This window comes from Squalius cephalus (assembly GCF_949319135.1).
Source record: "Squalius cephalus genome assembly, chromosome: 2".
NCBI lineage: Eukaryota > Metazoa > Chordata > Actinopteri > Cypriniformes > Leuciscidae > Squalius > Squalius cephalus.
Window position 1 is genome coordinate 12,706,429 of NC_137123.1, and position 13,110 is coordinate 12,719,538.

General features: G+C 37.5%; 1 pseudogene across 1 annotated transcript in view; it reads right to left on the reverse strand.

The window, feature by feature from the left end:
- LOC307152133 (complement C3-like) overlaps window positions 1–13,110 on the reverse strand; it is a 340,855-nt pseudogene that overhangs the window by 176,826 nt on the left and 150,919 nt on the right. The gene's annotated exons all lie outside the window — the stretch shown is intronic.

Here is a 13,110-nt window from a genome sequence, read left to right on the forward strand (position 1 = left end):
GTCTGTAATAATTTCAGTCTTTATCATTAACCTAAAGTGAAGTCTTTTTTCATAACAGGAATCATTTCCAATCTTTCCCCCCCAAACTGATGCATTTAGTTGATAAATCGCACCATATTGTTTAAAACAGCGGTGATATGAACTAAACTTGTTAAGTTGTGAAATGAGCAACCCTCACAGTCAACAATTTGATCTCACCATGAGCTCTCAGGATACTCGTGATGTGTTCACAGTTTGATCTCACAGTGAGCTAAAAGTGTAACCTCACAGCACACTTCTGTGTGCTCATACTATAGTCACAATGTGAGATGTACCCAGCATGCATTGCAGCATGAAGCTTTTGATCGTCACCATTCTTGAGATTCCTTCGCTGATGTCTCTTTGTGTCTGAAGGATACAGTAGATGAAATATGTCTTATTATGCATTCAAAACCCTTTACAAATGATTATGACATTCCTGGATCTCATTCTGTATAATCACAGGGCTATTATAATCAAAAATATAAAAATTAATAACACCTCACAAAGACTGTATACTGATTGTAGATGATGATTATGTTGTTATCATCAATAACAAACCAACATCACCTGAATGCGTTGTCTTTTGGCTTTTCCTGCCATAACAAATGTGTCTTACAAACACAGGTACAGCAGCCAGAGAAAATATGTGTCTAAAAGTCAAGGGTCACAAACTAAAACAAACAATCCATGACGAAATAATAGAACATCAACATCTAAACCTTTATTAATTCTCAATAAGAATTTCTGTAGACGTCTGCCAGAAATAAAGTTAGTCTGGTTAGTAATAAGTGAAGCTGGTAATGCTGTTTGTGGAGTTGTTTAATCCTCCTCTGCTGAGATCTTCACAGATTTAATGTCTTTTTTTCTCTTCAGTTGATTTCATCTGAGGCTGTGGCTGAAGCACTGCTACTTGGGCAGAGTGATTTGCTCGCGGCGCCTGAGAAGCCCCGTGGTGAGGAGCAGAGAGTTCGCTCAGAGTTGGAGTAAAACACTCCGCAGAAGTAGCAGTGCTTCGCCTTCTGAGAATATAGTTCCCAGTATGTACACGGTTAGAAGATGGTTGTGTCTCATGTGACCTTGTTATTCATACATGCTGTGACTATACAAATCACAACGTAGGAAAATGTTGGCGTTATTCTGTCACTTATTGTGATTAGTATGCTAGCTGTAGCCATTTACCTCCAGTCTTTGTGCTAAGCTAGGCTAGCGGTGGGTGCGTCAGACAGAGTTACGGCACGCACGGAGATGAGAAGGGTATGTATGGACTTATCTAATTGAGAATGTCCCTTCTTTACATTTTTTTTCCCTTTATTTTTTGTGGGGTACTTTAGGATGGGTAGGGATAAGGATGTTGTTCTGGTTATTTATATAATTTGTATTCATTCATTTCTATGGATGTTAAAAAAGAAAACAGTAGGTTGTGATGTTCTCCATGTACATGACATACATGGAGAACATCATATTGTCATTTAATAATCTGCTCAATAATATATATGCAAACAATGAAACCATGCTCTGCATTGTAAACTTCATATATGTGCAGTCTTCATTGTGACTGATTGAAAAAAACTGATGTGTGTGTGTGTGTGTGTGTCCTGCATTGGGGATGCTCTCTAGTCTAATTTCTTCATTTGTGTGTGTGTGTGTGTGTTCTGGATTGTGCCAGATTGTTTAGTTTTTTGACCAATAAAAAAAAAAAAAAAAAAAAAAAACCTTTCCCATTCATTCCTATGGGAGTCAAATTGACCCACGAGGGAAGTATTTGTTAAATTTTTTATTACAACCACATAAACTCCTCGAATCCAGTCAAAGTTCAAGTGCGACAAATCTCCCAAGGTCTTGGACCAATCCGATGAACAGTCCATTTTTAAAAATCTTGCCAAAATGCCTCATTCATCCATTCAAAACGACCAATTATCACTATAAATGAAATTCTGTCTTGATTTAGCGTTGTTGGTGGTGATGCGTGCCAAAAAAACGTTAATTCAGTTTATTTATTGAAAAACAAATCAATAGACTTGAAGGGTTAAAATTTAAGAATATGTTTTCAGATATGCTTCCTTACATAACATCACAGTGAAGAATACTGATTTTAGCTTTTAAGGTTAGGTTATAATGGTATCAACAGCTCCTACCAACCCTGTTTTCTCTATTGTGTTTTAAATGAGTCTTTAATGGCTCTAGCCAGTAGCTCCAAGACGCACCCTTTTGTCTTAAATGGCTCTGGGATGGCCCGTGGAACCAGAGTTTCCTGGCCAGTATCAGCATTTGAATAGGTATGCTGATTAAATTGATACTGGTAAACACGCTGGGGTCTGGGGCAGGTTACCTTAACCTGTATACTCATTTACATGCCATCCCCAAAAGTCCCTCCTCCTAAAATGTCTATAAGATAACATGTAAAGTTATGTTAGATCAGATCATGTTGGAAGTTTCTACAGCCGCGTACAGAGGAGTTCTCAATAAAGAATAACTTCCGTTGAATGCGATCCCGACTGTCTCCTGGTCTCTGCTTTGAAGAAAGAAAAACTTTACAACAGACTACATCAATTTCCCGTCTGTGTGATGTTAGATTCCTCAGTTGGTTGTATACAGTAAAATTTACTAAACAAAAAAGTACAATTCTGTGATTTGCTTTGTGTGATTGTGTGTGTTTTTGCACATAATGCTATAGTGGAGATCTGTTAGTGTTTAATGTTCTGTTGGGATTTAAAGGGTTTCTGTTGAGTTTTGTGTGTCACCATTGTGTTGAAGAGTAGAGCCTGTGCTTCAGTCCAGAATGAGCAAAGAAACACTGATGATATGCTGTGTGTTGCTTTAATTAACAGGCAGTGACTGTGTAGATGCTGATGCATTGATGATGTTTTTAAAGGGATAGTTCACTTTGAAATTAATTTTTGATATGTTTTAGCTTACCTCAAGGGCATCCAAGATGTAGGTGTCTTTGTTTCCGCAGTAGTTTCAATTTTGATATTTTTAGGTCAAACCGTTCTTGTCTGTCAGTCATATAATGCAGGTCGATGGTCACTGTCTCAAAACACAAGCACAGAGTCCAAATTAAAACAATTCCCCATCATAAGTACACATTGATGGCTGTAGCGGCAATGCCTGACATGCGGTCACATGCTGTTCCAATTAGTAAATCCTTGTCTCCAAACACATCCTTCGTTGTCTTTTCAGACAACGGGTCTGTCCATGGCGTCGCTAAGTCTGCTTGGACATGTCAAAATTGCAATCTGTTGTTCCCCAGAGGGACATTTTAGTCACAAAAGGAACCCTGTTTTGGACAATCCCCTCTAAAAACCCCATTTCAGCATGGACTCCCTGTGACTTTACAACCTCATGACCCCCCCCCCCCACACACACACACACACACACACACACACCCACACACACAAAACCTCCTTTGAGTACAATTTCATGTAGAAATATGGCTCTTGAGTGTATACCTTCCGATATGTATGTGTGTGATTAGCTTTGCTTTATAATAGAAGTGTGGTTTGCTAGAGTATAGGTTTGAATTCTAAATGTTCACTGAAAGAAGTTCCTCAATAGTGTCTTGTGGTAACCAGTGTTGGGGCTAGTTACTCAAAAAAGTAATATATTACATATTACATATTACTCTCAAAAATAGTAATGCCTTACTTTACTTTATTACTCCCTGGAGAAAGTGACTAGTTATATTACTAGTTATATTACTAGTTACATTTTTTTTTCTTAATTACTCTATAATTGCCTGAGATGCATCAGATGGAGGGAGAACATACAAAGGAGGAGTGTTCTTTAGGGTCTTTATTACGCCAACAACAGACTGGCACTGTCTAGCACAAATAACTACAAACAACTGTACTTGTACTTGCCGTTGTTGACGCTTCCATTTTTCCCCATCTGTCCCAATAATATCTGTCTGCAGAGACGCAGAGCCACACAACAGCAGTTTTACCCGCGCATGCGCAGTTTCAGGTTGTAATTCAAGCCCTATAAATAGTCATTTATATGCAAAATTGTCTATAAAACACAACCGTCTTCCGACCTTTTACTATATGCGCGAGGGAGAGAGAGCAATACAGCGCTCGTGTTGTTTGAAGGCGGTGAGAGTGAACGGGCTGCGTGCGCGCGTCCGGGGCGCTATATTTTTTTTCCCAGGATGGTAGGGGAAGACTCATGAATATTCATTAGGGAAGTCATCCCTGATTGGCCTTAACTGCCGCGTGTCGACCAATCGGTGATGGTAAATGATACCTCGTGCCAAACCCAGACCAATCACTGTTCCATTCACGCCCTCCTCCCCTTCCCTTCTGTTCTCTGTGTTGTGTGCCTTGTGTGTGATGAAGGTGCTACTGGCAAATGTAACGCAAGTAACTAGCTCGGGAAAACTGTAATAATATTACTATTATCAGACGAGTAATGCCTTACACTACTAGTTACTGAAAAAAGTAATATTATTACAGTAACGCGTTACTTTGTAACGCGTTACACCCAACACTGGTGGTAACCCTACCTCAGACCATAAAACTTTACGACCCAGGAAAGCAGACATTCCAGAATTACACACACACACACTCTGGACTTTGAAACAGATACTCCCCCACATAACAAGCCACTAAATGTTGATATGTATTCCTATGTTTCTCAAAGTGTCGTCACTTGCCATAACGGAAACACTGACAACTTTATTGTGTGTTTAATCAAACTTTATTTGTGTGTAATTATGCATATAAATGTAACGTTATGTTTCCCCAATCTTTACCTGTCATAATTGATATCTCTGTAATCCTCTCCATCTCACGGAGACGAATCTTGACTGCAAAGTACAATAATATGCATTTGTTCCAGGAAATATCATATTTCTAAGTATGAATCCTTTCCCTCATAAGACATATGGTACAAGGGGGCGTGTTTTTCTTCACACAAAGAGACTTCTCCCGCGTCAGATTAGAAGACCTGATTTGCTGTCGTTCCAAAGAGAAGGTGTAAACAGATGTCTTTAAAAAGCAAGAGACCCTGTTTCCTCTCTCTCTTCTCTCATCGATCCCGCTGATCCCACTTCCTCGCTTCTCCGGTCCCTGACCTCCTCCTCCTTCTCCACGTGCAGCACTGCTCCAGCTGGACAGGCCTTGCCTACCCCCGCGTCATGTAAAAGCCTGCCGTCTTTGCAACCAAGATTTCCGTCCCGGGAGACGCACCTGACTTTCTCGGTAATATTACATTCAGTGAGCCTTTTTAAACTTCGCGGCACCAGAAGACGCAGCAGAAACAGGATCGACACCGTCCGCGCTGTCCGCTTCCTGCCTCAACCGCAGCCTCACCAGAAAGAGCACAGAAATCTGCAAGTATATTGAGTTGATAAAAGTTGTTTCCAGGGGTCTCGTGAACAAAGGTTTCTGTATGTAATAATTACTAATTTTCCCTTCTCTCTACTTCTCTTTCTTTCATTTCGTTTCATTCTGATCACTTATGTTATTGTTTGGTTATATGTTTGTTTGTTTATTGTTTGCATTTTTACGTACGTTTATATTCGTAGCTCATATAATCTCTAGTTTTGCATTTATTAAAATTCATAAATACTTTTCACTGTCTCTGTGTTTGAAAATCCACCTTTTAAGTCAATGAAACTTTAAAAGATCCAACTATAAGCTACAAAGATCGATATATAGACTACTTGAGTAGTTTTAATTAATAAACTCAGAAAGTTTGATGTCCGTGGCCAGAACATAAAACTCTCTTGAAGTTTGTGAATACCTCTTCTTAACTGTAATGATTTTACATTTGTTTCGCTGGACGAATTAAATGTTGGTCAGACCAGTTACAGAACAAGGTAATCTCGATAATTGATAAAATAAATGTACATGCGACTTATGAATTATGACCATGAGTCATAAATATTAATATTCACAAATTTCCCCATATTCTTGAGCTAATTCATATTTACCCAGAGTCGTATACGCTACATGGCCTAAGACACGAAACGAGCGGTTTGTGTGAGAAAACGAACAGTATTTATATCGTTTTTACCTCTTGAAAACAGCACACGTCCAAATGATCTGACGGCGTGAGCGGGTATAGATATATACATAGATGTCGTATTGGCTACTGCAGTTCATTGGAACGAAACCGTAGCCAAGCGACATCTAGTGTATATATCTATACCCGCCCGCGGGCGGGTATAGATGTATACACTAGTTGTCGCCTTTGCTACTGCAGTTCATTGGAACGAAACCGTAGCCAATGCGACATCTATGTATATATCTATACCCGCCCGCGCCGTCAGATCATTTGGACGTGTGCTGTTTTCAAGAGGTAAAAACGATATAAATACTGTTCGTTTTCTCACACAAACCGCTCGTTTCGTGTCTTAGGCCATCAATGTGTACTTACGATGGGGAATTGTTTAATTTGGACGATGGGAAATTGTTTTATTTTGGACTTTGTGCATGCTCTTTGAGACAGTGACTGTAGACCTGCATTATATGACTGACAGACAAGAACGGTTTGACCTAAAAATATCAAAATTGAAACTACTGCGGAAACAAAGACACCTACATCTTGGATGCCCTTGAGGTAAGCTAAAACATATCAAAATTTATTTTCAAAGTGAACTATCCCTTTAAGTTCTTCAACTCATTCATGTGTGATGAGGATCACTATACTAGGATTTAGTTAAATTGATGTTTCTAGTTAGCTCATAAAGTCTTTTTCTTAGTGGATTCAAATGAAATAATATCACAGTATAAATATTTAATGTCAATTGACCAATAAATTTCCTCAAATGAAATGAGGTATCTCAGGTTTTAATTCAGTACATAATCAATAACAGTAACATACTGTAAAGATTACATTAAAGAACTGTAAATGCACAGCTGCTCTTGTTTTGCTGCTTTTACAAGTGTGCTGTATACTTTTACAGTATAATTGTAGTTTATGATTTACAGTACTCTAAAAAAATACTGTAAAATTTACAGCAACTTACTGGCAATTTTGGTTGCCAGTAAGCCTGTCAATTTTACAGTAATTTTTTTACAGTGTATAAATTGTTAGATGTTAGACTCCTCTTCTACAAGCTTCCAGACTTGAGATGCTCCACATCAGGCCTCTTGGGGTTTTGCTTTTTGAATGTTCTAGAAAGTAATTTATCCCAATACCTCTTCCATATCTTTTATCATCCACATCAACTCCTGTCAGAAAGCAAATGCCAGGAATAATCATCTGAACGCATTTATTATTTTTCTTTTGAATAATGTTTAGCCTATTATCCAGAAATTCTCCTTTAAAGTTTCTTATGATGATTAAAATGAGATACAGACGTAAAATATCACACAAAACAAATTATAATGTTGGATTTGTGATTCAGATTGGAAAAAGTTATCAGAATATTCTTGCAAGGTATTAGTTAGGCAGAATTCTAAAAGGAACTTGAAATGAATTCAAGTCACCATTTTTTTATTAATTTTTTAAAAGTATTTTAGCTCCAACAATATTATTTAAGATTTATTGAGAGAATGCAAGAGAGGATGTTTAATTTCCTGTAATCAACATTTTGAACATTTAATCAACATTATGAAGCACATCCGTATCTGAGGAGGCTATCCTGGAGCTCAGAGATGCCGATGTACTGCTCCCTGTATTCTTTCATTTGACTTTCCTCTCTTGTCGGCCAGTATTCAACCCAGGTGTGCTCTCCAAAGACGTACTGCAGACTAAAACAACAGACAAGAGAAGACAAAACAGACACAATTACTGACTTAGCTACTACACTCTATACATTTGTGTAAGGGCCAATGAACAATAAGGATGTCAAAGGTGAAAAAGGAGAATTATTTGAACAATCTTTGCATTCTTGTTGGTTTTTATACATTTAAAAAAACAAACAAAAAAAAAAAAAAGTTAATACACACTCAGTTTCACCTGAACCAAACATGTTTTAATAACAGGTCAAAATACATGTTATATGTGTCTAATGGAGTCTTCTCAGGTTTATGATTTTCTTGTCAAAAGTAATTGCCTCCTGCATAATGCTTACGTCATACTGAAGTTTGTCATACGTTTTTAAACAAAATTGCTTTTTTTTTCTTTCAATAAATATTAGTGTTCACTTATGTCAATATTTCTTTTTTTACAGCCTTATAATCAGACCCCTAATAATCATGAACACCCCTAATGCTTTCACAGTCCTACAGCTCGTACTGGGTCGACATTTCATTCGGAAATGTTAGGCAGTTTTGATTTATATGCTATGTAATGTTTATGATCATGTTAGCTTACATGTGCGTATGCAATGCTTCTATTGCTTGTTTTTCTTTCTTCTTCGCCTGTGTTTTGATCAGGAGATTCTGTACTCTTTCAGATGCACAATAGCGCCCCCTACCATATAACAGTGAAAACATGGATTGCTGGAAAATTCCGTCAATGGCGGGGAAAGAGTAATACCGTATTTACCACCTATATTTTTTTTACTTTAAACCCCACAAAAATAATCAAAATAACTTAAACCCATGTTCATCACAGGAGATTTGAATTCAAGTCATTTTATTTTTAACTCTTTCCCCGCCACTGACGAGATATTTCAGAGTAGACAATCTCCTGATCAAAACACAGGAGAAGAAGCGATATCACATGTAATCATATGTTAAATAACGTGATCACCAACATTAAACAGCATATTATTCAAACTTGCTAATGTTACCGAATGAAATGTCGACCCATAAAGAGGAAACGACTGTGAAGCTTTAGGGGTGTTGATGGACTCGATCTACTCCATCTGTGTTTTGATCATCGCTCTGAATCCAATCTGACAAAAACGAGATTTTCTTAATTTTATTAAACTTACCAACACACGAGTGTTGATAAAGAATGCATACAGTTAGAATAAAATTGGCTTTTGGTTTAAAGACAGAGTTTTTTTTTTTTTTTTTTTTTTGTTGTTTATATATATTGCATGTTCAGATATTAATTCAACAAAATATTCTGGGGGTATGAAATGTTTGTGAAAATGATCAAAAATGCTCGGGGGAACAGCCAACTTAAAAAAAATAAAAAATAAAAATAAAACCTGGAGGTGAAAGAGATAATTGTATGTCTTTATTTATTCAGGTTTATTGAAGTCTTACTTTGTTCAAGTCTATTCTAGGTTATATAAAATGCATTTTGACAAAAAACAACTGTCCCAACACTGAGCCATGAACACCATTCTGCAGACTTTAAATACATAAAGCTCAGGCAAATCCTGTTATTCACAGACACAGAGTGGACACTTACGTTCCTCCGAGCCTTGTCAGGTCAGTGGATTTGCCCATGATGAGGTACGACTTGCCTTCTACCAATCCTAAACTCTCTCTGCAACTGGGACGACCCAAAAATGGTCTGACTTTCCCCACAACATCATCATCAGTGCCTACAGGACAGAACAGTGTTTAGGACACACTTTCTCTACAATCCAAATTAGCCTCATGCTGAATATGTGTCGGAGAGAAAAAACTGCATTTAACAAGAATCAGACACATTTCATGATCAGTGGAGTAGCATGGAGAGAATAATGAACCGTACCTTCTCTCAGTGCCTGGTCCACCTTCAAGTGATAGATGTCAGAGTCCTGTGCCAGATCTAGCTTATCCACTGTCACTTTATAAACTGTCAAACATAAGTGTAATATTGTTACTGGCATAATAACTAATTAGATTGGATTTCAGTGGCAGAAATCTCCTATTGAGTGATTTTGCCTGAGTGGATCACCTGGCCAGGCCTCTGACCTTTTTACAATCCACAATAATCCAACAAAACAGGTAATCATGTCACGAAGTAGCAGTAATAAAGCACTTCACAATGAAGAAGACTATGTTACTATGGACATTTTGAAAGATATGTTGGAAGAACAAAGGAAATTTTACACTGATATGCTCGATAGGCAAGAATCAAGCTTCTTGTCTTTTACAAAAACAATGCTGGATTCTGTAAGCACTATCTTGCACCCAGCGCAATTGACTTTGTACACCGACGCATGTATCATTCCTATTTTGCACCCGCGCAAAGCAGACTTTTCCCTCTACAGATGCACGTCGGTAAGTTAGGAAATACACTTGCGCTCCCTGGGCGGTTCAGCGCAAAGAGGCGGCGTGTTCCGGCACAAACGTTCCCTCATGCTATTTTGCAGTTTCAGAAAACAATTGCGCCACTAACCAGGAAAAAATAGTTTAAAGTCAGTGGCGCGTGCGCATGTTATTCATAAGCTATTTTAAGGGCGCATGCTTGGCCATAATCAATGTAGCGTGTGCACAACGCGCATACACTTTGATTCTCTCATCTACACAGAAGCAGCAGTTTTCATTTTTGCAAATCATACATTATTACGATAGATAGATAGATAGATAGATAGATAGACAATTTATTATAAAAGCATACATCTAGCTTACACATTTACCCAAATTATCATACGCCTGTTTAACTGAAGTTAATTTGGGTGGGTTTCTCCATTTCAATGGAACTTCTCTCTTTTACGGCCGTGACGAGAGCTTCGGTCTCCTCGGCTGTGAACGCTCCTGGTGCACGCCTGGCAAATCCGCCGTTACAATAGCAATCCGCTATGGAAAACGCCCGATAGATAGATAGTCTCACGCGCGCGTGGTGTGTGTGCGTGCGTAGTGGAGCACACATTGAGCGCTCATTCCCAGACGTTCTGCTTAGCAAGCTCCATTTGTGACTGGATTCCGCGATTCGGTGTCGCTTCGCAAACACAGACACGGTGAATTTATGAATGAAAGTGAAAGTTCTGACACAAAACGAAGTTGTTACGTATCCTCATGATTTTTCAAGTGGGTACACAGCAAAAAGTCCAGTGTTAAATTAACTCTCCTGGGAGTTTATATGGCTCCAGAGTCAGTGTTAGAATATGAGTGTTAAATTAACACTCAAGAGTGTTAAAGTTAATGAGCTCATTAAGTGATTAATTGAGTGATGATTGAGCATTATTGAAGACACCTGATGTTAACAAGCAGAATCACCAAAAGAGAAAATCTATTTTTTAAAGATACCGTTATGGAGATCAGTGTTTGATTTAGTTGGGCTCTTGATTCATAAACTGTAAACATAAGATTATCTTTGGCTGTTGTATCTGAGTTATAACTGCCAGATGAACAAAGAGAAAGTTGATCAGGTTTTGTTGGTTATGTTTTGACATAATCATAGTTTCACCTGAATCACTGAACTCATTTAGAGTCTAATCTCTGACTTAAATCTATATTGTTGATTACAGCATCACAGTGATTCTACAGCATAAGATCTTTTTTTCTAACTAGTCTAAAGGATTTCTTAAAAGTTGTTCTGATAAAATAAAATCTTTCTTTTAGGCGCACACAGACATCAAGAATCAGTGTATGAATCTCAACTATGGTGACAAACAGAATATTCAATTAGGAAAAGGAAATTAGTAAGACAATTCAGATCATAATTTATTCATACCGCAATGCATGATGGGAGCCATGAATGAGTTTTGATTGGTGGCACCCAGAATGCACTGCAACATGCTTTATTATTGTCACCATTGTTGAGATTCACAGGCTGATTATTGATGTCAGTGTGTCTAATTAAAGCAATTTTCTAGGTATTTTTATCAGAACAATTTTTAAGAAATATATTGCATTATATTGATAATGATAAAAATCATTTGCTGTAGAATCACAGGCTCTGTAATCAACATGATAAATCTGACTCTCTAAATGAGAGTTGATATTCAGGTGAAATTATGATTATCAAATCATAACCAACACCACCTGATCACCTTTTCTCTTTGTTCATCTGAGAATTATAACTCAGATACAACAGCCAAACAAAGTGTAAAGTTAATGATTTAAGGGTCAAGAGCCCAACTAAATCAAACACTGATCTCCATAACGGTGTCTTAAAAAAAATAGATTTTCTCCTTCAGTGATTCTGCTTGTTAACATCAGGTGTCTTCAATATTGGTCAATTATCACTCAATTAATCACTTAATGAGCTCATTAACTTTAACACTCTTGAGTGTTAATTTAACACTCATATTTTAACACTGACTCTGGAGCCATATAAACTCCCAGGAGAGTTAATTTAACACTGGACTTTTTGCTGTGTATACGGAAATCCTTGGCCTTTTCTAGTGGGTATACGGCGTATACCTGCGTATCACGTAGACTACACCACTGCCCAAACCACACCTATGAGTAATGAAGCTACTTCAGACCAACCCATTTTAGATTTGCGCCGGGCGCAAGAGTCATTTATCCCGCCGGGAAAATAGCAACAGTGCCGAGACCCGCCCACAAAGTTACTTGCGCTTTGCGCTTGACACTTGCATTTCAGATCGTTAAAATAGGGCCCTTTATGTTGGAAACCTCATATTAGTGCCATAAGTACAAAAATAGCCAAAGTGGTCGGTATATTAGGAAAAATCCGGCACTTGATTAACAAAAAAGTTGCAGTTATGTTGTATTACTCAATGTTGTATCCATATATCAGTTACTATAATGTTGCTTGGGCTAGTACCCACCCAACTAAATCTATTTTTAGACAGATTTTTCTGTATTATTTTTCGACTTCAGAAGCGAGCTTTAAGAATAATATTTTGTGTAAATCGTAGACACTCCTCCCAATCACTGTTTGCTCAGGCAAGTATTCTTAGTGTTTACCAAGTGAATCAGCTTCAAATTGCTTTATTTGTTTATAGCTCTATAATAAATGTTATTTCCCAAGCACTTTTGTAATATTTTTATTTTTTATAATGAATTTCACCAGTATCCGACTCGTAGTAGTTGTCTTATTAGGCCTCCCTACTCTCGCACGACTCAAACACAGTTTAGTATATTATACAGAGGGTCAAAGGTATGGAATAGTCTTCCCACATCATTTATTGAGGTTTCTAAAGAACAGTTTAAACAGAGAGTAAAATTGTAGTTACTACGTTGTTTGAATTTTCCATATGGGTTTGTGCTTTAAATCCAATTTTAAATTGTTTTATAATATGTTTTTAATTTGTTAAATATAATTGTTTCTATGGAGATTGCCACTAATTAAGCCCCTTGAGGGTTTTTCGGCAATTGTCCATCACATTCTTTTTGTGAAATG